At 43.7% G+C, this 27,000-nt stretch overlaps 1 protein-coding gene across 1 annotated transcript in view; it reads left to right on the plus strand.

Moving 5' to 3' along the window:
• TPD52 (tumor protein D52) overlaps window positions 1-27,000 on the plus strand; it is a 126,652-nt gene that overhangs the window by 72,206 nt on the left and 27,446 nt on the right. The window lies entirely within an intron of this gene.

Genomic DNA, 27,000 nt, shown 5'->3' on the forward strand with positions numbered 1-27,000 from the left:
CTTGACTCTGTGTTGGCTTTGCTCAGCAGTAACTAAACCATCCCTGTGTGATCAACACTGTTCCCACCACAAATCCAAAACATAGCCCTGTACCAGCTACTGGGAAGAAAATTAACTCTGTGCCAGCCAAAACCGGCACAAGGGCTAAATTGAAGGAGATGGATGAGTTCCCTTTTCTACCAAGCTTCCAAACAGCACAACTTGCCATTGCTCCCAGCCCAGACAATGCATGTGGTGCCACTCCGTCTGCTGTCAAACAATTGCAGCTCTCTGTTTTTAAAAGGGGCACACACAACAGCCTTGTGATTGCAAAGTTCATTTGTGTACCTCAGCAAATAACCTCTAACTTATTTATAGCAGCATGTATTTTGGAAATTGCAGCATTTTTATACCCCATGGACATAGCTTATTATTTGATTGGTTGCTTTACAGTTGTGACTGGTTTTGCCACCCACTGGATATCGTTCCTCAGCAGTTCTTTTAAACCACAAATTGATGTGTTGGCTTTGTGTGGTTCTGGAATACAGAACTCTACAGGACTCTACTTCCAGAGTTTCTGAAATCCAATTTCTGTAAACTTTTTCTTTTTTTTTTTTTTTAATGTTGTAATCAGGATTATAATCATCAATGTAAGGAGATGATTATACTGATGATTATTTCAGATTACTATACTGAATTCATCCCAGATAGACGTTTTAGTTAATGTAATGGTACCATGGGACAGGTGTTGGTTATCAAAAGTCCAATTAATCCATATTAATAAGGCACTTTACTCAGCATTGGGTATGTAGTATACAGCATTCACCTAGGATTACAGCCACCGCAGTGTGTGCAAGGCTGCTAATCACTTTTTCACCTTTGTTTTCCCTTCTGTCATTAGTTTACAGTAGCAGAGAGTTAAGTGATTTGATGGCTTTTGGAGGAAAAAAGACCTACAAAACTAGTAGCATTTACTGGTGCAAACTTTGTGCCAGTTATCTGTTTCCAGGGCATCATTATAAATGGAGGATGGAATATGTTGTATAAACTCTTTTGGGAGAACAAAGCAGTCCATAGGTGGCCTGGAGCCTTTTTGACTGTGCCAAAGTCTGTAAATACTCTTGAAACCACCCTTTTCTCATATGTGGACGTGCACACACACACACAATAAGAAGAGAAGGCTTGGCAAACTTGTTCTGGTGCTGGAAGGCTTGAGTGTTGTCTGTGGATGAGAGGGGTTAACTCTTTCTTTTCCTCTAATTCAGGTATAGGCTGTCTAGAACTGTAGAAACTAGGATTATAAACTCTTGACTGGACAGAACAATTCTATTGGGTGTATGTGTGCAGCATATTTGGGAATGCTTTCCTCCCCACATGCCCTGAGAAAGCCCTACTGTTTGCATGCAAAGACAAGTGTTCTCACTGAAATATTTATAGTCAAGTAGACTGAATTACCTGAGCAGCTAGATGAGGCTCAAGCAATCTCAGCCATTCCAGATTCAGGAGATGATGAATTTTAGTGAAAACTCTTAACACTCTCCAACAGCTTTCACTGAGGAGTGACTGTGTGTGGCAGTGGATGAAGTAGGGACACGCTTGTTAGGTGTGTGATGCTTTTCAGGGGTACTTCACTGAACTACAGAGCAAGGTGCAGATACTTCTGCTTAAAGTCTGGCTGATTTGACCTGTTCCTATAACACGGATGCAAAACCAGTCCAGGTTACCATGGTAGTGTACCTGCTGTGTTAAGATGGATGTAACTGGGCACTGAACCCTCCTCTTAGCATAATGAATTGAGCTGCTGTGCAGAAGACCTTTGATTTCAGCTGGGGAGCCAGCTTGGACTACGGTAGCTCCTGATCTATGCATGGCAATTCACTGAGAGTTGTAGGCTTGCCCAAAGACACAAGCTGTTTAGTTTCTAGGCTGAGAGACTGAATTAACGATGGTTTGGACGAGGCTGAATTAACAGTGCTTTGGACCAAGTGTGATTTGTAACATAGATCTCACTCAGGAAAATTAATGCTATCATAGAACCATGAAGTGGTGATTATTCATCCCTCTGGAATAGTTTCAGTGAGTCTGAGAAGGGAATTAGCGTAGCTAGGGAAACCTTTGCAGGTGAATATATCAACCCTGAGCTTGTCAGAGGGCAGGAGTCAAGCCTCCCACAAATCATGATATTAGAGAAAATATTTTCTATTTTTAAATTTCTTTCTGGGTTCTTTATTCTGTGGATTCACAACACTTTTTAACTTGGCAGGATAGGAATTTTGAACTGAGCAGTTTTTAAAAGGCAGTTGAGCTTCTTGTGTACCAGTATAGCTGCAAGAACCAAGAATGCGAGAGACTGAGTACGTTGTTAATATTAGCAAAGCTAGAGACATACAGAATTACTTCACTGATAATGAACCTCGGTCTGTTACATAATAAGATTACAGAGGCTGGAGGTGAGTAACTAGCACTGCACTCCCACAAGTCAGTATTGGGTCCAGTTCTGTTTAACCTCTTCATTAATTATCTCAATAGTGGGACAAAGACTTGTCCTTCAGTAAGTCTGCATAGAGGACAAAACTCAGAGGAGTTGTTGTTAGACAGGGTAGTTGTGCTCCCATCCTTGAGACCTCGACAACCTCATGAAGTTCAACAAAGAGAGGTGACAAGTCCTTCCCCTCGGGAGGAACAACTCCAGGCACCAGTACATGTCAAGGCTGCCTGGCTAGAAAGCAGCTTGGTATAAAAGGCCCTGGGAGGCCTGGTGGACACCAAGTTGAACGTGAGCCAGCTGTGTGACCTTGTAGCAAAGAAGGTGAATGATGTCCTGGGCTGCACTAGACAAGGTATTGCCAGCAGGTGGAGGGAGGTGATCCTTCTCCGTCCAGCCCTGGTGATGCTATACCTGGAGTGTTGTGTCCAGTTTGAGGCTTCCCAGTTCAAGACAGTGCAGTAGAAGGCCTCTAAGATGATTGAGAGCCTGGAGGAGAGAGAGACTGAGAGATCTGGGAGTGTCCAGCCTGAAGAGAAATCTCAGGGGGGGATCTCATCAATGCCTGTAAATATCTGAAAAGAGAGAGCAAAAAGGACAGAACCAGGTTCTTTTCATTGGCACCCTGTGACAGGGCCAGAGAAACAGGAGATTCTCGATGAACATCAGGAAACCACTTCTTTACTGTAAGGGTGACAGAAAACTGGCACAGGTTGCCTGGGGAAGTTGTGGAGTCTCCCATCCTTGATGCTTAAAAGCTGTCTGTAGCTATTGGTTTAGTCATGCATTTGTATCTGCAGCCAACTGTCTGTAGAGAGGGATGCCTCATCAGAGGGAGGAGTGGATGGTGACTGCTTCTTGGAACAGGGCCAAAAGACTGATAAAATTAGTTCAGTTACTGCTGCACACTAAGCCCCTGACAGATGCTGGTTTTGCCCTGGCACTTTGCGTAGCTCCTTGTCAGCCTGTAGAGATGCTGTTACCCAACCGGGACACAAAATCAAGTAAATTCCTTCAAGACAAGGCGAGCTGTGAGGCAGTTTCCAAAAGTAGGGTGCTCAGCTGCTTTGTTATTGTTGGGCAGCTCTACAAATCTGAATAAAAAGAAAAATCGGCATTTAGAGGCAAAAATAAATAATGTTTGATTTAATGTCTGTTATTTAGAGTAATTTATTTTCCTTTTTTTACTCACTAGTACCAAAACACTCCTTGCTGCCTCTCTTTTCACATGTGCTTGTTGTGGAACTGGGATGTGAATATCATCTGGGTTTAATTTTTGTGTTGAATGCTTTGGAGGAAGCAGCAGAGGCATCAGAACTGAAGCACCACTTAGGTTGTGTGTCATTGCCCTTACTGGGTAAGGAGTGTCTGGTAAGGCAGTGTTTACTGCTCTGGTTTTTTTTACATTTGCAAGATTAAATTTAAAATACTAGGCAGGTATTGCTGTTGTGCTGGAAGAGCTCCAGTGTAAGTGAAAAATCATATATTTAAAAAGGAAGAAAAGAAAATGTCACTCTTCTAAAAGCATTCAATAGCTGTTCAGACTTGCTGCAGTAGATCTCGGAGTCTGTGTGTGGTCATGGCTGCCTCGCTCTGTCAGCATTTTGAGTGTGATAGCAGGCAAGCGGGGATGCAGATGTCTGTTGCTTTGTGAACTTGCTGAACATAGCCAGGAGTTATGGGCAGTGAAATATGTAGTATGAGACAGTCAATCATGAAGCAGTTTTTTTTCTTCTCTCTGCAAAACCAAAGCTCTTTACTTTTTCCTTTTGCCATTGCTGTCGAGAGAGCCAAATTGTCTATTCTCTTGTCTTTGCATTTTACAATTTATTTTTTATGTAAAGAACTCAAAACTCCAGCCACCCAGCTTGGGTGAGAAATAAAACACCTCCCCAGTCCTCAAAATACTGAAGGGATTGTTCTGAAAAATACCGAAGCTGTGCTTTAAATGATTTGTTTTGAGGCTTGGCAAGCTCACACGGTGAAGTGCACATAATGTCACACTGCCCAAGCACATACTCTCTGAACCTGTGTGACTCTAAAGGCGGGGCAATGACAATGATAAATGCCTGTCACTTGGTAGTGTTTGGTGATTCCCATTAGCAGAGTGATAGGAAAAGGCCTTAAGGAATTTTCCTTTGCTTAATGATTATAGTAGGAATGAAAAATTGCTTACTCGTTCTCAGTGAAAACTCTTGTTCTGTATTTTCATAGCACTTAGCAGCCTCTTCCACAGACAGTGAGAACCTGTCAGCCAGCTTCATGGTTTGTACCAACCTATACCAAGCTTGTCTTCATGGAAATGCACAGTGCACATGCTTAATCCTTCTGAATTTTTCTGGAAGTGACAGTTTGTTAATTAAATAAACTATAATATACAAGATTAAATCCAAATCAGACTTTCAAATCTTTTCTGTGTGTCATAAGGAAGTGTAAGTTGTATGGGAGTTTATTTGCAATTTGTACTCATTAACTTCAAGTATTCAGTTAGTTATCTTAATCTGAGTGGTAACAATAAACTGATTGCTCATCTGTCCTTCCACTTAGGGAGTTCAGTCATTCTTATCCAGGGACTTTGTAAATCTGAAAATCAGGTAGTGCCTGCTTCTCCTCACTCATCTTTGTGTTTCTAGTGCCCAGACTAGTCCACTTGCCACCTAAGTATGAGATTTTGCTCTCTCTGAAGCCTTTAAGATATTCTTGGCAGCTGGCCTGACAGGGCTCCTGGATATGAGACTGAAACTTGCTCTGCTGCCTCCAGACAGAACTCAGTAAACAAGCTGTGCTCCTCTGTTTGGCAGGAGGCACTACTGCCAGCCTGAGGGGGCTGCAGAGCACCAGTGGTGCATAGCAGAAATACAATATTGCTTTCTGGGTCTCTCTATGACTTAAGTCATGTGTTGTTGTAATGTGAAGGTTTGTGAAACACTCCTTTGCTTCTGCAAGATGACTGAAAGTGTTTTAAGCTTGGCCCTGGTGTAATTAGTGATGCAGTTAGATAAAGCTATAGTAAGCCACTGGAAATGACTAGCATGTGGCAAGAGTAGCTTAGGCTAGGTTTAACTTGGTAAAATGTGATTCAGGCTTAAAAAAGAATAAAGAAAAAAGGGAATCATAGAATCAACCAGGTTGGAAGAGACCTCCAAGATCATCCAGTCCAACCTAGCACCCAGCCCTATCCAGTCAACTAGATCATGGCACTAAGTGCCTCATCCAGTCTTTTCCTCCACCACCTCCCTGGGCAGCCCATTCCAATGCCAATCACTCTCTCTGTGAAGAATTTCTTCCTAACATCCAGCCTATACTTCCCCCGGCACAACTTGAGACTGTGTCCCCTTGTTCTATTGGTGGTTACCTGACAGAAGAGGCCAACCCCCACCTGGCTACAACCTCCCTTCAGGTAGCTGTAGACAGCAATGAGGTCACCCCTGAGCCTCCTCTTCTCTAGGCTAAACACCCCCAGCTCCCTCAGCCTCTCCTCATAGGGTTTGTGTTCCAGGCCCCTCACTGGCCTCGGTGCCCTTCTCTGGACACATTCAAGCACCTCAACATCTTTCTTAAACTGAGGGGCCCAGAACTGGACACAGGACTCAAGGTGTGGCCTGACCAGTGCTGAGTACAGGGGAAGAATAACTCTCTCTGTTGCCTTCACAGCAGAGGTGCTCTAGCCCTCTGATCATCTTTGTGGCCTTCTCTGGACACTCTGCAACAGTTCAGTGTTGTTCTTGTGTTGGGGGCTCCAGAGCTGGACACAGGACTCCAGGCTGGATCTCACCTGAGTGGAGTACAGTGACAGAGTTTCCTCCCTCCACTTGCTGGCCTGATGGTTTGGGAGTTTCCCTGCCCTCCACTCTTATGAAATCACCCAGACAAGACTCAGCTGGCTGGAAGTTTAGGAATGAAGCTTTGTATTTACAGCTTAGCACAATATACAAACAGATATTTACAACATTTACAGCTATAGACAGAAATATGCGGGTTAAAATTAATACAGAACATGACAGCCCTCTCAGAAGTCAGAGGCCCCAGGAGGGGCTCCCAACCATCCTCCCACCTTCTTTCCACCCCTCTACCTTATCCCAGAGTTTGCCTTATGTGCAGGGTGAGTTTGGAGGATAGACAAGGGGAGTTACAAGCAGAATGATCAGTTACACAGAAGAAGCCCAGAGAGAAAAGCACAGAGGCACACACTGTCTTATCTATATTTGTGTTCTTGTTTTTATACATCTCAGCAAGCTTGTGAGTGAAGTAGACATCACCATTGTTTTACAGCCTATAATCTATTTTTTCTCATTAAAATACTCCAATTAGCCTCAAGCTAGCACAGCTGGCCATACTTTTGATGCAGCTCAGGACATGGTTGTGTTTATGAGCTGCAAGCACACATTCCACATTCCTGGGTCATGTTTAGTTTCTTATCAACCAGCACCCTTCAAGTCCTTCTCCTCATGTCTGCTGTCTGTCCATTTTCTGCTCAGCCTGTATTTATGTTTGGGATTGCCGTGCCCCAGGTGCAGGATCCTTGTACTTGGCTTTGTTGAACTTTGAGGTTCACCCAGGTCTACCTCTCAAGGTAGGATATTCAGAGGCAGTCATATGTCTTACAACCAGTAAGTTGTCAAGCTGACAGGCCTACTCTATTTAAATGATGCCCTATGTAGGTATGAAAAGTAGACATTATTGTGCTGCTTTAATATGAAGTATCTGAGAATAAGGTGATGGGTTTCACATACCTTTCATGTTACTCCTTCAGAACTTGTTTGCCAAGAGTGAAAGTCATGGCTTCAGACTTCCCAGAGTTTTGTGACATGTGATGAAACTTTGCAGTTTGTGGGATTGATTTTAGTTTTGGCATTAGACACATCATTTTTTTTTAGTATTTTGGGACTTTCTTCCATAGCTGGTTAATGTAATAACGTGCCAATATTTTGAGCTTAAAAAATAAAATGGACAGAGTAGTAGAAAGTGGTAGAAAGTCTGGGCTACTAGAGAGAAAATGAACTATGTGCTTTGTGTCAACAGTTTTGATGTTCTGTGAGAGGGCTGTTTTTGTCCCTTCAACTTGTTTATAAGGATGGCAGAGTCATGAAGTGTGGATTTTGTAAAGAGAAAGCTGACAAAATTAAGTGCTGCAGGAACCTGCATGTAGTGGATTTTTGTCTCTAATAGGTAACTAAGATACATGTGCATGTGTAATATTGTGTGGCTGATGAGTTCTCCCTGGTCCTTTATTTGCACAGTCTAAATGTTTTCTGTGAAAAAAAGATTGTCAAGGGTCAGGACTGGGCAGGCCACTAAATGAGTGACAGATGAATCCCTCTGTCTTCCCAAAGGGAAAAGGCAATGAGTAAGGGAGACTGATGGGCTGGGAATTTAAACTAGCCTTAATGAAAATAAGAAAATGAAGTAGATAAAGATATATTCAAATCCAATATCAAACCCAACTCCCCAAAGCCAGTTGGTCAGTGTCACCACTGATGCTGTAGCAGAGGTCCCAGATGGGACTCAGCAGCGGACAGGAACCAGATTCAGGAACTGGGTTCTGGAATTTGATTCAGAAACTCATGGATCAGACAATGGTCACTTAAGATGAGGAAGAGGAGAAAGAAAAGAAACTTGGCCCTTGTGATCCCTTGGCTTTATACCAAATATGAGGTCCATGGAATGGAATCTCTTGTTGGTCATCTGAACTGTCTGCTCCTTCCCACAGGTGCAGCCTTTACTCTGCACCCCAAGGTGGCACACAAGAAGATGTAGCAGTACTCTTGCTCTGCAGCCCAACCCTTCCTGCTAACTCTCCCCAGTACATCCTCACTGTCTGTGCAAACCTGCCCTGAGCTGCACAAAGTGCGGGCACTGAGCAGAGACTTGAGCTGGGAAGTCACAGCGCTGACCAGAATCAGTTCTGCTCTAGCTCCAACCAGGCCATAGATGTACAGTAGCGGCTGCCTTTTGTTAGCCTTGTCAGTTCCTTTAGAAAGGTCTCGGTGGCTGGGATTGAAAATGATGACCACATCGTTCTTGCTTTTAATACAACTTGTGAAAGAACAAAGGCTTTTTTGAATTCCGTATGCCATGCCCATTATTTCTTCTTGGTCGAAGCTGCAGCCGTGAATTGGGTCTCAGTGGGAGAGAAGGGAGAGTGTGAGGGCAGCATGTTGCTGCGCTTTGGTTTTGCAGGAGCTAGAATGTCCCCGCAGCGGGCATCGTGCGCAGGCATTGCCCGAAGTCCGAAGCGAGAGCCTCTCCGCCCTGAAGTGGGGCGGTGAAAGCCGCGGTGGCTCCGGACTGCCCGGCGGAGCTGCCCGCCGTTAGGCGTTGCAGTGGGGTGGCTCCGGACTGCCCGGCGGAGCTGCCCGCCGTTAGGCGTCGCAGTGGGGTGGCTCCGGACTGCCCGGCGGAGCTGCCCGCCGTTAGGCGTTGCAGTGGGGTGGCTCCGGACTGCCCGGCGGAGCTGCCCGCCGTTAGGCGTCGCAGTGAGGTGGCTCCGGACTGCCCGGCGGAGCTGCCCGCCGTTAGGCGTCGCAGTGGGGTGGCTCCGGACTGCCTGGCGGAGCCGCCCGACGTTAGGAGTCGCGGTGGTTCCGAACTGCCCGGCGGAGCTGCCCTATGCGGGGGGACCTGCCGCTGGCTGCCGGGGCGAGCGTGGAGCCGTTCTTCCGCCGTCACTTCCTCGGCTCTTTAGCTGCCATTGAGCGGCGGGCAGCGGCGGGGCACAAAGGCTGCACACACTGTACAAACAGAGCAGCAAAGCGGCAGGACACTGCCCCATTCTTCGCGCTGTGTGAGAACTGAGGGGGACTCTATTCAGCGTCTTTGTGCTGGTGTCTGTCAACAGCGCCGCTTGAGGCCAGCCCCATTGTGCTGCCCAGTGTTTCTTATTGACCCGAGTCTGTGCCCGCGATGTTCCCAGGGTCGAAGTTGCGAGCCAGAGAATGTTTGAAAAGAGGTAATGGTGGGCTAAATGCGTTCTGCGGCATTGTGGGCTGACCCATTAAATCTAAACTGCGAGCCGTGTTCATGCAAACAGGTAATTATGTAGTCACAGCTGCAGCCAGTGACAGCTGGTCACCGCCCCGCCGAACAGGGGGCTGGGGTCCTTGCCTCTCCCCCCCAGCCACTCGAGCCCTGAACTCTAATGATATTAACTGAAAATAGGGGTTGGATTAGCCAGACTGACAGGTCAACAAGGTGGATACTTGATCCGTGTAGGCAGAAATAAGTACTAGCACAGTTGCGTGGGTGCCTCTGCTACCTTATGCATCACGATTTTTCCCGTAGCTACGGGCTTGACTGAACTCTAGATCCACTTAGTACTTAGCAGTTCTAAGTCAGGATAAGCTGTATTTCAGAATGATTGTGAGCCTGACAGAGGGCCACAAAGATCCCAGAGGGGCTGGAACATCCCTCTCATGAGGAGAGGCTGTGTCTGGAGAAAAGCAGACTGTGAGGGGATCTTCTCACTGCTGATCAGTATCTAAAGGGGGCAGGAGACAAGAGGATGAGACCACCACTTTCCAGTGGTGCCTAGTGATAGGACAAGGGGCAACAGGCACAAATTGAAACACAGGAGTTTTCATAGGCAAAATATTCTGTACTTGGAAAATGCCAGAGAGGTTGTGGAGTCACCTTCATAGAGAAGATTCCCTCTCAGTCTGCTCTTCAGATTAAACAGCCCTAGATCTCTCAGCCTTTCATCATCAGAGAGATGCTCCAGTCCCATCATGTTTGTAGCTTCTGCTGGCCTCTCCCCAGTAGTTTGTTGACTCTCTTGAGAGAGTCTATCTAAATTCTTCACACTCTTTAGGACACTTTAATTCTATAGCTAAGAAAATTTGTTTCATTCCAAATATAAAAAGTCAGGAAGAACTTGAAATGAGAATTCCCAGCAGAAATCAAGAAGCTTCCTGACTAAATTGTTTGTTGTTTGTTTTTTTTTTTTTTTATCGCAGTGACTTGCCTACTGAGTAAAGCTTGAACAAACTTTTAACTCAAGTATTTATATTTTGATGCCATGTGCATCATGTGATGTCTGAGTTGTAATTCTGAGTGTCTCTGTAGGTAATGCAAAAGGAGCTCAAGAATTTTGTTTCAGAGGCAAAGATGACTTCTTGTCTTTAGATATGTCACCTGGCTTTGATGGAAGTAGCTATTAACCACTACAGCTTTCTTGTACCTTTGGAAGGTGATGCTGTCTAATGAAAGGTTGAAAGCTGGATGTAGAAATGATGATGTCCTCAGTGATTTGAAGCTCTAAGGTGGTAACAACAATGTGATCAGGGTGAGACTTGGCGTGTAGTTTAGTTTCCTGCTTCAGCAAGTAAGCCATTGTGGACAAACCTTGTACATTCATAGACAAAATAAGGCAACAGAGAATGTAGGCTGTAGGCTCCTTGGATGTGCACTAAACACCAATCACCTGCATATGCAGTATGTGTACTCAACATCCTGTCCCACACGTAGTGGAGAACAACTTCAGTGTTGGCTCCTAGGTTTTCCCAGAAGAAAAAAAAATTGTTAATACTTCATTTGTCCAACTAATTTTCTTGAAGCAGTGTACTTCTTGCAGAAGTAAAACATAAATAAGCATAAACCCCTCAAATTTTAATAGCAAAATAGTTGTTGCTTTTTTTTCTTTATTTCTCAGAGGTGGTGCTTACTGTTACATGGGAACAAGATGTGTCTGATCAATGCTTAACAGCTTTTCCTTTATCTTTCACAGCAGCATACATTAAGTGAAAAACTTAAAGTAATTTATTACACCTTTTAAAAATGGGTTCTACTTGATCTTGTGTTTCTTTTTGTAGTGGGTTAGATTAAATTTTAATAGTTATCTTTTTCATAGAGTCATAGAATCATTTTGGTTGGGAAAGACCTTTATGAGTATTGAGCCCATCCATTCACCAAGGCTGGTGCTAAACTATGTCCCTCAGCACCACATCTCTGCCTCTTTGAAATACCTCAGGGATGGAGATTCAGCCACTTCCCTAGGGAGTCTTTTCCAGTGGTTAAGAACCCTTTCAGTGAAGAAGTTTCTTCTCATATCCAACCTAAACCTCTTCTGGTGCAACCTGAGGCTATTTCTTCTCATCCTATCACTTGTTTTCCTGTTTTATTAAATATGTACATAAATAGCCTGTGTGAGACTACGTACAGTCCAACAAGATTGTCTGTTGATCAATGTCCATGTATTGGGTATGGAAATGAACAACATTCTTTGTTAAACTGGTACACTTACTGGTAAAGTCATCCCTAAAGATGGCAATATATGTGGTGTGTGTGTAGCTGTGATCTCAGTGGGCATACTTCATGTCCTTTTCTTAGAAGGAGAATGAAATGTGAGTCAGGAAAAAAGAAAAAAAAATGTTTCTAAGAGAAATTAATTGGCTTGTTTGAACAAAGGGCCTTGGGATACCATAACCTGTGTGTAACAAAACAATAGCCCTCTTGGCACACATTGTCCCTCTGAGTTCAAAAGAACTGTATGGAAACTCAACCTTTCTAAAAATACATCTGAGGGCATACTCTTTCAGTACTGGAAATACCCCCTGCACAGTGTGTGTGGGACATACAGACTCCAATGCAGAGCATCTGCCAGATAGAGCTAGAAGGAAGATAACAGCAGTGGGATGTAGGAATGGGCAGTGGAGGGATGCTCTTTTTAGTATTTCTCCCTGTACAGACTGTGGGGAAGGACTTACGGTTCTGTGACCTCACAGTAGAGCTGGACCTTAAGCATAACCTTAACCAGAATAACAGAATGCATGGGATTGAAAGGAACCCTCGAAGGGTTCAACCACCCTGCAGTGAGCAGGGAATGTCTCCAACTAGATCAGGTTGATCCGGGCCCTGTCGTGTTTGCCCTTGAATGTCTCAAGGGATGGGGTCTCAACTACATCTCTGGGCTGCCTGTTCCAGTATTCCACCATGCTCGTTGTAAAGAACTTCCTCCTAATGGCCAACCTAAATCTGCCCTGTTCCAGCTTCAAACCATTGCCTCTTGTTGTATCTCTACAAGCCCTTCTAAACAGTCCCTCCCAGCCTTCCTGTAAGTCCCCTTCAGGTACTGAAATACTGCTCTAAGGTCTCCCTGGAGCCTTTTTTTACTCCAGGCTGAACAACTCCAAGTCTCTCAGCCTGTCCTCACGAAAGAGGTGCTCCAGTCCTCTGATGATCTTTGTGGCCCTCTTTTGACTGTGTTCCAGCAGGTCCATGTCCTTCCTGTGTTGGGGGTCCCATAGCTGCACGCAGTACTCCAGGTGGGGTCTCCCACCAGAGCAGAACTGATAGAATCGCCTCTCTTGATCTGCTGGCCACAATTCTTTTGATGCAGCCCAGGATGCTATTTGCTTTCTGGCTGCAAGTGCACGTTGGCTCATGTCCAGCTTCTCATCCTCAAATCCTTTCCTGCAGGGCCGCTCTCACACTTATCATGCCCCAGCCTGGACTGATATCAAGGATTGTCCCAACTCAAGTGCAGGACCATGCACTTAAAAAGAGTATTTTGCAGGTTTTAAGAAAGTGCATTTGTCTCAGCAGCAAATTGTTCCAGTTTAAAAATGTGTGATGTCATCTAATATTGAGACAACATTCTGAGTATGCTCACGGAATGTAGTTTCCTGTATGTGTCAAAATTAAGAGATGGTGTGATGCAGAAACACAGCTATAGGGAGGATCAGGTATTTCAGTTGTTACCATCTGTGTGAAGTGGAGAATTTCACTTCAAAAAAAGGAGAACTTGTCCACAGCCAAGATCTTATCAGTAATGTTTTTGGAAAACAGGTCTGGTTTTACTGCCATGAGGGCTGATGTGCAGTAAGAGCAAAGAAGGTGAAATTGATTTACAAATTACCTCATTTAGTGTGTAAAATCCAGATTTATTACCCTGAAGTAATCAAAACCTCCTTTATGAATGCTTTGTTATACTCTATAATAACAGGACAGTTGGTTAGTCAGCTACATTTTCTGTTTTAAGGTTTCATAGAGTCACAGAATGGCAAGGGTTGGAGGAGACCTCTGGAGATCAAGTGCAACCTCCCTGCCAAAGCATCAGGATCACTGAGGGCAGGCTGCACAGGAACATGTCCAGATGAGTTTTGAAAATCTCTGGAGAGGGAGACTCCACAAAGTCTCTGGGCAGCCTGCTCCAGTGCTCCAGCACTCTCACAGGAACAAAGTTTCTCCTAATGGTGAGGCAGAGCTTCCTTGTGTGCCAGTTTATACCTGTTGCCCCTTGCCCTATCAGCGAGCCCCAGAGGAAAAAAAAAAGAGTCCGTTCTTCTTGATACCCACCCTTCAGATATTTGTAAACATTAATAAGATCTCCTCTCTGCCTTCTCCAGGCTAAACAGCCCCGAGGCTTTCAGTCTTGAGACTGTTGAAACAGTTTGCTTCTCTGACTGGTTTAACTGCATGTAGACATGCTTAGCGTTCAAGTTCAGATTCTCTTTTTTCTCCCAGTTACTAGAGTGACATTGACTTAGATCATCTCAGTCACATTGTGACTTGTGTTGTTTTCTGTGTATGGGTAGGATGCAGTGGACAAACAGGTTTTGTGGAACAAGAAAATGCAGATGACAATCAATGCAAGTCAGCCTCCACATGGGCTTCCTTTTTCTCTCTCTGACCATTGTCACAGCTTCCCCTCATTCACTTTGCTGGTAGTTGTCCTTTGTGTGGGAGCAACAGATTATATTGCTAGATCAGCAAATGTTGCCTTTATGTTTGATCTCTTCTAAAGCAGAAATGCAGCTCTAGATCCTTCAGAATTCCTCATTTCCCTCATGACAACATTGCTTCTCTGCAGCCTTTGAGAAAGAAACAAAAAGCTATTCAGAGAGCAAAGAATTTTCAACAGCTTATTCTTGCTTTATTTTTTAGAGCAATTTCTGCTCTTTGATAATTTGGTTTTCTCTGATAGAAAGTAATGACAACACTCCACACCAGATTCACACAGGAGGACACTTCCTCACTTGTAGAAATGCTGCTGAAAGCCAAAGTGCCAACCACATGGTTAATTCACCTTTATTGATGGAGTTGGTGGGTTCAAAGTATAGAAGGCTTGGAGCACTCACAGGACAGCTAATGGGAAAACTGCTCAGGTATTAAAAAAAAAAGATGCTTATTTTCTTGATTGCTATGGGAGAAGGTAGGTGCAGCAGAGAGTTAACTCTCTGGCATACTGAAGTGTCTTAATTAGAGCTTGGCAAAGAGCCAGGGTCAGTAGAAAAAAGGCTGTGCCTGAGAGGGCTCAGTGGTCTGAGCCTCTGGCAGGTCTCTTGCATTCAGCAGCACTCTCTGCTTGTGCCTACCTGTGGTGGGAAAGCAAGATGCTGCCCAGACCTGAAACGAAGCAGCTAATTGTTTTCCCACCCAGCTTCACTGTTATAACCTTAAAAAGAAAAGATGTGGAGAGGGGGGAGATACCTGTCAATAAAAGCAGCTTTTGCAACAACAGTTAGCTGCACATAGTGGTCTGCAAGTTGAAGGAGGGTCTGAAGTTCACACTGCAGAGCAAATCTAGCTTTACAAACGGTAGACTACAATATTAAAATAGGAGAGTTTGTATCATAGGATGATAGAATCATTTAGGATAGAAGACCTTGGAGGTAGTCCAGTCATGAACCCAACCCTACCAAGTTTGCTGCTAAACCATGTCCCTGAAACTTGATACCGAAAAGATTTTAAAGCATTGATAACCTGTAGTGATGCTTTTCAAACTGGGAATTACAGTTTGATTCCATTGTTTTTTAAGAAAGATGATGCTTCATTTGTAGGAATTATTGACAGGTACTGCTTTCCTGACCTTATGGCCTGTTTGCAGTCCTGGTGGGAAAACAACATGCCATGTTGCTCAGTTAATCATAGATTGTCCCAGGATGGATGATGTGGGTTAAATGTAAGCCGAAAAGGTGCATTTCAAAAATGAAAGGATAAAATATAATTTGAGGATCAGGTTGCTGAATCTTACAATGAGAAATGCAGACCTGTGATAAACTTGAGGCACACAGAGTCACAGAAGAGACCTTTATGATCATCTAGTCCAACTTTTGATCCAGCACAGCAAGGTCACTGCTAAACCATGTCCCTAAGCAGATTCAGGGAGATAGTAGGGTGGGTGCTCCTCTAGTTAGTATCTTTCTGAAGTGTGTAGAAAAAAATTTCCTTTACAATTCAAAAAATCTCCAGAATTTGTGAGACTGTGTCATAAGGTCTGTGTGAATGTTGAAATGGCCCATGCCTGTATTTGAAGAGCAGAAAATGTGTTGTATGTTTGAAGGTGTTTCCAGAGGTACCAGTAGTAGTTACGCTTTTCTGTCTCTCACTGAAGGGAAATTAAGCACCTGCACCTGGTCTGTGAAGTCTTAAAGTCATCTTCTTGTAGGTACAGCATCATCAGGAATACCTTACAGTCCTATTTCACAAACCCACAGTACCAGAAATAGATTCCACTTGTATTTACATTTAATAATAAGTAACAAGACTGAATAAAAAGCATACTTGTGTGTGTCTTTAAATCTCCAGATAGATCTTATTGACTTCAGTAGGACTCTGCATGACATAGCAAATTACATCAGGGGAGACTTGCAGGTCACAGCAGTATAGAATTCCTGCTAATTAGTTAGTCACTGCATGGTGGTTCAACCCATGCCATCTCTATCCGTAGCAATCGTCTGTTACTTTAACACCTCAGGGAAGCATCTCTGGAGTTTCTGACTCTACTTTTGCATATTGAGTGATGGCAGAGTGGCAGTGCTGGTGTTTTGGCGTTGTGTGTGCCAGGCTGATGGGTACCATTATGGATCTGTTCTGCACTGTAGGCTTTGGTTAAATATAAAGAAGTAAAAAAAAAAACCCAAAAACCCAACCCAAAAAAACAGCTGTGAATCACAGTCCACAATTTGCTCTGATAAAAACCTGCTTGGAATAAGATGATAACATCCCTGAAAAGACTGTTTTCTACTTTCTGCTCACAACTCTGATTTTTTGCTTAGAGAGAAAGTCATCTGAAGCTTCAAACCGTGCAAGTCCACCCTGCAAAGCACAGTAAGGGCCTTTTTCCATAGCATTCAGTTGTAGCTCAGACTGTGTCAGAAGATAAGGACCTTTGTGGAGAGCAACACTTGTTTAGTTCTTATTGTATGAAGTGTCTTACTCTCTTCAGTTTAATTTATAGTAAGCATAGATAGTAAAGAATTTTGAGTCCTAGGGTCAGTCCATGTACCTGATTGAAATATAAAGAATTAAGCTTCTTGGATTTGTCCACTTGGATTATGCCTCTGTGAGACCACCAGCTCTTTGTTGCATGCCATGGATGAGTGAAGCGTCTCTTTCCTGCCTGGTAAAGATGTGGACTATTCCTTCCAAAGAAACTGCATAGGAAAGTGGATAATGTCTTTGTGCATGGAAATATTTCCTCCTGACCAAATTGGTCTTGGGTATATGCAGTAACTGCCAAGTTAGTTTTACAGCAGAAGTTGTGTGTTTACATTGTCTGCGTATGTTTTCTAGGAGAAATATTTGAGTAGTCAGTGATCTGCTCTGCTTTTCTAAATGTTTGTGCAATTACTTGAAATAGAAATAGAAGAGCAAAGTTAATACTCAAATCTGTGACTGCAGGCAGTTTGCATGGGTGTTTGTTTATTCTAAGCAGTGTAACAGATCTGTGTAAATTTGTTTAGACACTCCTGAAAATAAGTTCAACCCAGTAAAATTGAAAGCAGTTTTATGAAAGAGCTGCTGATGATCAGTTAAAGTCTACCATGAGAAAATATATCTTGGAATGCTTAGGTGGAGGTCAGTGGTGAGAAGTGTTGCTTAGAGGTTGCTTAGATGTTGCCAACAACATCTTTGTTGGCAACCCAAACAGTGGGATCGAGGCTCCTTCAGCAAGTTTGCCAATGACACCAAGTTGTGCAGTGTGGTGACATGGTGGAAAGAAGGGATCCCTTCAGAGGAACCTGTAGAGGTGGGCCAATGCCAACTTTATAGAATTCAACAATGGCAGGGGCAAAGTACTGTGTGTGAGTTGGGGTAATCCCAACTGGTGCTGGATTTGAGAAGCTCTGTGTGAGCCAGTGATGTGCACTTGCAGCCCAAAAATCCAACTGCATCCTGGATTGCATCCTCAGTAGCATGGGCTGTAGGTTGAGGAAGGGAATTCTGCCCCTCTCCTCTGCTCTCTGACCCTATCTGGAGTTCTGTGTCCAGTTCTGGAGCCCTGAGCACAAGAAGGACGTAGGTATGTTAGAGCAGATCTATAAGAGAGCCATGAAAATGATCAGAGAGCTGGATAACCTTTCTACTTAAGACAGGCTGAGTTCAGCCTGGGAAAGAGAAGGCTCTGGGGGCACATAGAGCTGGAGACTACAAAGACATGTAGTGATAGGACAAGGAGTAATGGTTTCAAATCGGAAGAAGCTCAGCTTAGATTTGACATTAAGAAGAAATTCTTTCCCATGAGGGTGGTGAGGCTCTGGAGAAGGTTGTCCAGAGCAATTGTGGAGGCTTCAGATCTGTAAGCATTGAAAGGCAGGTTTGATGTGGCCTTGAGCAACCTGGTCTGGTAGGAGGTGTCTCTGCCCATGGCAGAGGGATTGGAACTAGATGATCTTTAAGTAAAGGTCTGTTCTGATCCAAGTCCAAGTGTGGTATCCAGGGTTACCCTCTATAAAAAGATCAGATTTGGAGGAGAAAGTATTTCTACAGCTATTCAGGGAGAGAAAATGTGCATTTTTAGTGTGGGATCTCCTGATTAAACAATGTTAAAACAAGTGCTGAGTTGGTTGCATAGGTATAAGTACCTGAAAGGAATAACAGTTTATTCAGCCTTTTCCAGTCACTTCTTAGGCTGTTTCTCCAAATAAAAGAGCTATACAAGCATTAAAAAAAAAAAAAATTAAAAAGCCCCAAACCAAATTAAAGCAAGGTCACATTCCTGGTGAGGAGAAAGAACAACTTTTTACTGTAAACCTTCAGTTTAGATTCAGACTTATTTTTCGCAATGGTAGTTTAAAACCAATGATTTTAAAACCTTTTCATGTTTGCATGACAGGAAGTTTCCAGGGCATCTGTGTTTTTCTTTTCAGTGACTGATTTTTGCTTCCAGGTAAGTGATGAGATTCTTAGTCTTGGAGTATTTTGATTTGAGCATAAGGGTAGCTTTTAAAGCCTTTACTTCCCTCTAATCACAAGTATTTAACTCACATCTGAGGATACTTGAAAATATTGAGGTTTTCAAGGTGTTTTGAATGTATGAAGAGCATAGATTTGGAAGGGAGGACTTCCCAGCTGAGGACTCCTGTTACATCCACCTCCCTTCAGCCTGCCTGGGAACTGATTTCCTACCCTCAGAGTCTCTCATTGTGATCACCTGTGGCTTCTATGGCAGAAAGAATGTTTGTCCAGCTATTCTGGACAAACAGCAGTACCTCTGACAGTTCCCTGTCTCCAGCAGTAGCCAATGCCTGGGGAAGCTTAAAGGGCATGGCCATTGAACAGAGAGATGCCTTTGTCCATCTTCCAGCTGCTTATGGTTGGGGAGGCTTCCTGAGCCACGGGTACCGTCCTTGTGTTCTCCCTGTCCCAGGACAACATTTATTGAACTTCTGTACCTGTTTCAGCATCAGCAGTAAGTTATGACAGAGTATCACAGCTTTTTTTCTTGGCATCTGGGCCATTCTTGTCAGTGGTTTGAGCAATCTTGTGATATGGGGTTGTGAGGGGAAGCTGGAGAGGCAGCTTCTTTGGAGTAGTTCCGTTGACACCATGCTGCCTATCAGAGGTTATTAGATAAGTAAAATCACCTTATTTATCCACTGTCTTCTGTTTTATACTTAGCCTGTCCAGGAATTCACCTTCTTAAAGCATCCTGCTCTGCATGAGTGTGTATGCTAGAGTATACCTGTCTCTCATATACTTGCAAGGCTGCCAATATATATCTACAATTTAAAATTTCCTGTTAAGCTTCTTAAAATAACTTATTCTTGATGTACCTTATTTTAGAAACCATCAGTATGAGGTTGGGTACCAGCTCGTGTGGGCTTGTGGGCTTCTTTTGAGGGTCAAATTAACACTTGGATCAAGTAGGAGGGCTCCAGGATGTGGCACAGTATAAGCTGTGAGACCAGAAATGTTGTATCAGTGATGTGAATCAATGATGATCACAATTGTCATGATATAGTAAACAAACAGCATCCTTAATAGATATACAGCCTGAAATAAATTTACTCAGAAGAAGTGAGTATGATTAAGCAATTAATTCTTTGCAGTAGTAAGGCCCAGGTCATCACCTTCATATTGTCTGTCTGATTAGTTCTGAGATGATTTCTGGTTCTATTATGTCTGCTTTAATTTCATTACAGACACAACTTCATCAAATATTAATAGTAAGGGCTGTAGGATAAAACCTTTGTGTCTGGTTCCTTGCTTTTCCTTGCTGCCTTATTAGTAGTGGAGTGTTCTGGAAATTATGATCAACTACTGCTGCAGAGCCAGCAGATGGAGAACAAGAACACTTCTCGGTTCCTACATGAATATGAAATCAGAAGTCACTGTTGCTTGAGGAGGAAAGGGGGTAAACTGTAATTAGGCCATCAGTACTGTAGGTAGAAAATCAGTTTTCAGAAGGTTAGCTTTGGAAGGGACCTCTCCCCCATCCCTACCTGGTCAATTATTTTCCCTTTAAAATATTAAATGTACTCAAAACTTTCTGGCTGAGCAAATAGACAGTTGGTGCATGTAACATGCAGTCAAGCATCACGGCTGGCTTCTACCCAGAGAGTTCATTTTGGCTTTTTGTATCCTGCAGCTGATAGAAGGATGTGACTGCAGAGGTGCTGCTGCTAAGAATGCCTTTGCTTTACTGTTATGTTTTCAAATGATTATATTTGTGTGAAGAGAGGCACAGGTTTTCCATCTTCTCCATCAGTTCCCCTAATAGAGCATCTTCTGCTATGGTGCTCCTCCTTTTTGATTTGAAAGTACAACTTTCAGTTGTTTACAGCAAGTTGCTTTCTAGCCCAGAGAGGTTGTGTAGTCTCCTTCTCTGGAGACTTTCAAAGCCTGCCTGGGTGCATTCCTGTGTAGACTACCCTAGGTGATCCTGCTTGTGGCAGGGGGGTTGGACCTGATGATCTCTGGAGGTCCCTTCCAACATCTAACATTCTGTGATTCTGTAGCCAACTTTGATCTCAGCAGAAAGCAGTAATTTAGTGAACTATGTGATGTGTACTGACAGAAGTGTGAAATCTTTCCCCACTATTCATATGAATAAATCAGGTAACTTCTAGGATAACTTAAAAAAAAACTAAAAATAAAAGAAAATACTTTTACAGTCAACATTTTGATTTGTGTGAAAAGGATCTTTTATTTCAGGTAACAAATTATCCTTATTCTTACTCAGGATTCTCACTTATAACAAGAAAAATGCTTTATTTAGCAGAGCTCATCTGTGCTCCCCCTTTTCTATTATGCCTAAAACTTCTCACACAGAGTCTTACTAAGTATTTTATGGGCTGTTCAAAACAGCAAGCCCCATGGGATAGAGACAGTGTGTCCAGCGCAGCCCCTAGTTAATAAACCCTCAGGGTTTTGGTCACTTTGAATGTTAGTTAAAGGTTATGGGATAATGATCCCGACTACACTTGGAAGATTAAAAGCAAAGTTTTGCCTCTGTCCTTGCAGATTAGGGACAGTGGAGTTTTTTTTGTGCTTGGGTCCCATCTCTTGCACCCCTGCGCCATGTATGTGTGCACATTCCAGCGACACCATGAGAGCCATGCCTACAATCTGTCACATGCAGTCTGTTCTCTGTTTCTCGTTCCTTTTCTCAGGAGGAAAGTTTCATGCAAAATTTTGGTTTTACAGATTTGAATTCATATCTCATTTGTTAAGTTTGCTTCTAAGAAGGAGCCCCAGCTGGAGTAATGCAGCCTGTGCGTGGTGGTTCTCACTTGGGCTCTCTTTTTGAAGCCTGTCTCTTGAACAGGAGTTTTGATTTGAGTAAATAACTCTGCATAGTTAAGCTTAAAAAAATGCCTTTAAATACCTTTAAGTAATAGAAATCTGCACACTATATCAAGCCCTGTTTCTTGAAGTACCTCCAAGTCCAGGGGATTAAGGTCTTGTAATAGAGTGCTAATTTAAGTCAGTGTGTTGATCAAAGAAACGATTTGGTGTGCTCCTAATAACCTGTTTTGCCAAGGGATTTCTAGCTGTTGTCTCAAGAGTGGCTTGATGCCTGGAGAAGTGGTGGTGCTGTTGCCTCGGTGCCTGATACCTCTCCTATTACCCTGACAGCTGGGAAACTGGCAGGAGAGCACTGTTCACAAGAGAAGGTGGAATTCAAGTGCCACCTCAATTCCCACCGTTTTGAGAAGGTCTAAACCATTTTGTCATCTAATCACTGGTGCCCTTGAAAAGCAGTAAGGCAGCAGAGTGTCTGAAAAAGACTTCAGAACAAGACAGTAGCCCTGCTTGCTTGATTTAAGATGTATTCATTTCTGAAGCCAGATCAGTGTCAGTCATGGCACAAGATCTTTGCCGATATCTGGATATCACCAAGTGTTATTTTAAATTTTATTTGAGACCTTAACTCAGGTGGGACTTTTGCACCTCTAATCAAGTCTGGTTTTTTACTGAAACTGGTGTCAACTGTTCCAATTATGTACAAAGGTAGGAAACAGAGGGGTTACATGTGCACAAGATAAACTGCAGTCCCTTCGGATTCCATTGGTATTTCCTTATGGATGCAAGGATTGAGCCAGTTGTTTTATTTGGGGTGGAAGGGATGAGCTTATGGTACCAAAGGAAAATACTGGATACCTCTGATGAGAACAGGTCTTTGCAGGACATTGAGCTAGACCTTGCAGTGAACTGGAAGCGAAACTGCTGAGGCGGTGCTGAGTAATGCTGAGATGCTGAGTAATGGCTTTAACTGTGTTCTAGTAACTCATACAACAAAAAGTGTCCCTTTCTTGTCTCTTGGTTTCACAATTAGCTTCCCACAAACAGTCACCACACTTGCCTTTTGAGTGTTGTTACTACTGATAAACCACCTCCTTTACTGATCTGTGGGCAGAATGCTTCTGTCCTCTAGTCAGTTTAGTAGTCTGAGCCCTTGTGGACAGACCACACCTAGCTGAATCGCTGAGGTTTGCTTGTTTGAGTGTGTCCTGGTTTGAGCTAGAGCAGAACTGATTCTGGTCAGTGCTGTGACATCCCAACTCAGTCTCTGCCCAGTGCCAGCACTTTGTGCAGTTCAGGGCAGGTTTGCACAGACAGTGGCTGCTGCTAGCAGTGAGGACGTAATGGGGACAGTTAGCACCACGGATTGGGCTGCAGACCAAGACACTGCTACATCTTTTGTGTCGTCTTGGGATGCAGAGTAAAAGGCTGGGGAGGAGCAGATAGGTCAGGTGACTAACAAGGGATTCCATCCCATGGACCTCATATTTGGTATAAAGCTGAGGGATCAGCTGTGGATCAGTGGACAGTGTCTGAGGACTGTTTGTTCTGCCTTCAATCCTATCTGTGTGTTCCTGAATCCAGTTCCATAATCCAGCTCCTGAATCTGGATCAAATCTGCTGCTGAGTCCAGTGACACTGACCAATTGGTGACACTGGCCAATTGCCATCACAGGATTTGGTTCAATATTTGTTTTGAATCTATTTGTGCATTTTTTTTTCTTATTTTAATGAAAGTAGTTTCAGTTTTCCAGCCCATCTGACTCTCTCCTTTATTCCCTTTCTTGTCGCTTTGGGAAAGAATGAGAGGTTCATAAACAGCCTCTGTCATTTGCTTGGTGGCCAGCCCGGCCCTGACCCTCGACAGAATGAATGCCTAGTTCAAAGACATTATTCAGATTTTCCCTCTCTTCTGGATCTGGTTTTCACTGTGAGTTAATGATATGTCTGTGTTGCATCACAGGTGAAATACAAAGGTTTGCTTTCTCTCTGTCTTCTACCTTGTATCACACTTCCAAGCTAAAGATAGGTTAGATGCTCTGCCTCATATTTTATTCCTCAGTGACTTAGCATGGATAAGGAAGTTTTCTTCCTCTTTGACTTGTATTATTGATGTGCTTTTGGAATTAATTTTCTTTATTTTCAAGGAAAAATAACCTTTGTTGATTACATAAAATAATTGGGTTTGGAAGTACCTTTAAATTTATCTTTAATGCTTCTTGTCCCAGGCACAAGGTGGGTGCAGGTTTTCTGCCTGCAGTTTGACTAGAGGACATTTGCTCTCATCTTGAGCTGGACTTGAGCACTTTAGAGCCTGCGGATTTACAGGCGGCTCCTTCTCACCAGGGTTCAGGGCCACGTATGCGCCAGCACTGTGCAGCATGTACCCAGAGTGACAGTGAGGAAAAAAGCGGGGGGGGGGGAAACCACCAGACTGGCTGCAGCCTGCTGAGCATAGCCAGCTGCTGCTTGCTGTCTTGTGCTGTGAGAGCACCTTTCTGACAGGTTCTCAGGCTCAGCTCCGAGGTCAGCACGGGATTAGGATGGGAACCCACTTTGCTTTTCCTGACAGCTGCAGTGTTTAGTCACCACGCGGTGACTTCAGCCCTGTGGCTTCTAAAGAATGTTTAATTAGTGTGCCTGCTATCAGAAATTATCTCAAGCAGAGAGACAAGCATATGTTGGAATTGGAGAAGATGATGTAGGGGGGCTGGTGAAGGGTAGCATCTAAGATGTTATGAACAGTTTTTATATAGATTGATAGACTTTGATTTTGATGTTGTGATCGAGTGTTTCAGTACTTTATTTCTTTATTGATTAAATTACTGCTTATTTGAGATTAAAGTCTGCAGCAAGGCAGGGCTATGTTCACAGATGGAGCTCTAATTTGAGGGGTTTGAAGTGTAATCTGGACCCCAGATCTCATAGTACCACGTTCTGCATTGTCTGTCTCTGGGCACGTGGAAGTAAATGTTCACCTCTTCCTAGGCAGTGATCCCACACTGAAGAGGTGCTTTTGTTCTCTGCTATTATTTTTGTGATGTTCCCCAAAATCCGCAGTTCTCCTCTAATGAGAAAGTGTGCTGAAGTGAACAAGTAGCTGCTGTTCTCTCCTGCAGAGTAAGAGCTTGGTGGGAACTTGAGGAGCCTTGGAGAGACACAAGTGCTGTTGTGCAAAGAGCCAGGCTGCCTTGCCAGCATTCTGTGAGCACAGGCCAGCTCAGGCCAGTTGGTTACAGATAAAAGCCTTGGATTTCTCCAGCTTTCCCCTGGGACTGGCCGTGTCTCACTGTAAGCTGTGACTCCATCACCCCCTGAAATACTTCCTGAAAACCCAATTATTTTCCAAACAGCTTTGAAAACTGCAGGACATGTCTGGGCATCCCCTCCCTCATAAGGAAACAAACCACGTTTGATGGTAAAAGCCTTTTGACTTGTTCCAGTGTTCAGCTGTGTGGTGGGAGCAGGGATGTGGGAGGGGAAATGTGGCAGCACTTGGTACATTTCACAGAGTATACAAGATGTGACCTGCAGCCACTGCTTCCACTCAGCCAAGCCGCCTGCAAATGTTGCTCCTGTCCAAGGGTGTTTTCCCACTAGGAGCTTAGGGAGGAGGCTAAGGAAAGCTTGTTGGCCTACAGGGTGAGTTGGTGAACATTTAGGTCACATTAGAGCAGCAGAGTTTGCAGTACAGAGAATCATAGATGCGCAGATTGCATTGGGGTGGAAGGGACCCTCAAAGGTCATCTTGTCCAACCTCCCCTTTCAGTCAGCAGGGACATCTGCAACTAAATCAGGCTGCCCAGGGCCACATCAAGTTCAATCTTGATTGTTTCCAGAGCCAGTGCCTCAGCCACATCCCTGGGCAACCTGTTCCAGTCTTTTGCTACTCTCATTGTAAAGAACTTCCTCCTTATGCCAACCTAAATCTTCCCTGCTCCAACTTCAAACCACTGCCCCTCATCCTATCACCACAGGCCCTTCTAAACAGTCCCTCCCCAGCCTTCCTGTAGGTCCCTTTCAAATACTGAAATTTAACTATAAAGCCTCCCTGGAGCCTTCTCTTCTCCAGGCTGAACAGCCTTAATTCTTTCAGCCTGTCTTTGTAGGAGAGGCTGTCTTCTAGATCTACTTTGTCAGGTCCATGTCCTTGTGTTGGGGGCCCTGGAGCTGGACAGTACTCCAGGTGAGGTCTCACCAGAGCAGAGTGGTAGAATCACCTCTCTTGACCTTCTGGACACACTTGTTTTGATGCAGTCCAGGATGTCATTTGCTTTCTGGGCTGCAAGCACGCATAGTGGGCTCATGTCCAGCTTCTCAGAGCAGTAAAGACACAGGCCCAACCACCCTGGCTGCAGAACAATTTGGAGTTTTATTCTATTCTTGCCTCTTTTAGCTTTTTCTACCTTTATTTTATTAACTGGTCTTTGGAGTATTGTTTTTTCCCTACTTTTTTAATGGTAATCTCCTCGTGCTATGGGATAATCTCTGTAACAAACCTCAGCCCACATTTATTTTGTTTAAAATTATTCTGAATTATCACAACCTGTACTTCATAAAATACATCCTGAGTAACCTCATGGCCTGTTTTTCATCTTCAGTTGCCCTTCCCCCTTGCTTTTTGAAGCTGAATTAATTTTTCCATTAAAAACAGGCTCGTAGGCTCTTTTAGGGTAGGAATGGCAGTGCCTTGCTTGAATTCTGTGATTGTTTGAAATATTAATGAAATGGTTTTTAACATCCCATTTCATGGAAAGAAAAATAAAATCAAGCATGACAACTGTAAAGTGTCCAGGAGCAGAAACTTTTTTTGGCAGGAGCAGGAAGTACCTGGGGTTTTTATTTCTGTGTTTTAACCAGGGTGCATTATTCTTTCTGGCTGAAATTTGTTGATTCACTTCATAATTGGAAAGGACTCTTCTAATAAATGGCTTAAAGGCTGCTGTGGCTTCTCAGCATCTGTTTTCTGGCAGTCAGACTGCCTAGCAGCTTGGCGCTGATGAGGCATCTACCTCTGCTTGTGCCAGTTTGCAGAGCTGTGCTGTTACGAAGAGTGTCAGCAGCATTCTTCTCTGCTTTACAGTGAGAAGGAAAACTCAAATGTTTCTTTCATCCTTACAGTTTAGATTCTTACTTTGCTTATTTGAAATTTGTAAGAATAAATTAGGAATATTTTAATACATAAGACCATAGAATTGTTTTGATTGGAAAAGACCTCTAAGATAATTAAGTCCATACAGCAACCTAGATCACATGGCTATTAAGCCATGTCCCAAAGTGCCATGTACACTTGTTTCTCGAGCACCTCTAGGGATGGTGACTCCACCACCTCCCTGGGCAGCCTGTTTCAATGCCTGACCACTCTTGCAGTGAAGAAATTTTTCCAAATATCCAATCTAAACCTCCCCCAGCACAATTTCAGACCATTTCTATTGCCTGATACTAGAGATATGCCACACTCCAATCTCCTTTCAGGGAGTTGTAGAGAGGAATGAGGTCTCCCCTTAGCATCCTCTTCTCCAGGCTAAACAACTGCAGTTCCCTCAGCTGGTCCTCACAAGATCTGTTCT

Source organism: Pogoniulus pusillus, chromosome 14, assembly GCF_015220805.1.
Source record: "Pogoniulus pusillus isolate bPogPus1 chromosome 14, bPogPus1.pri, whole genome shotgun sequence".
In the NCBI taxonomy this organism is placed as follows: Eukaryota; Metazoa; Chordata; class Aves; order Piciformes; family Lybiidae; genus Pogoniulus; species Pogoniulus pusillus.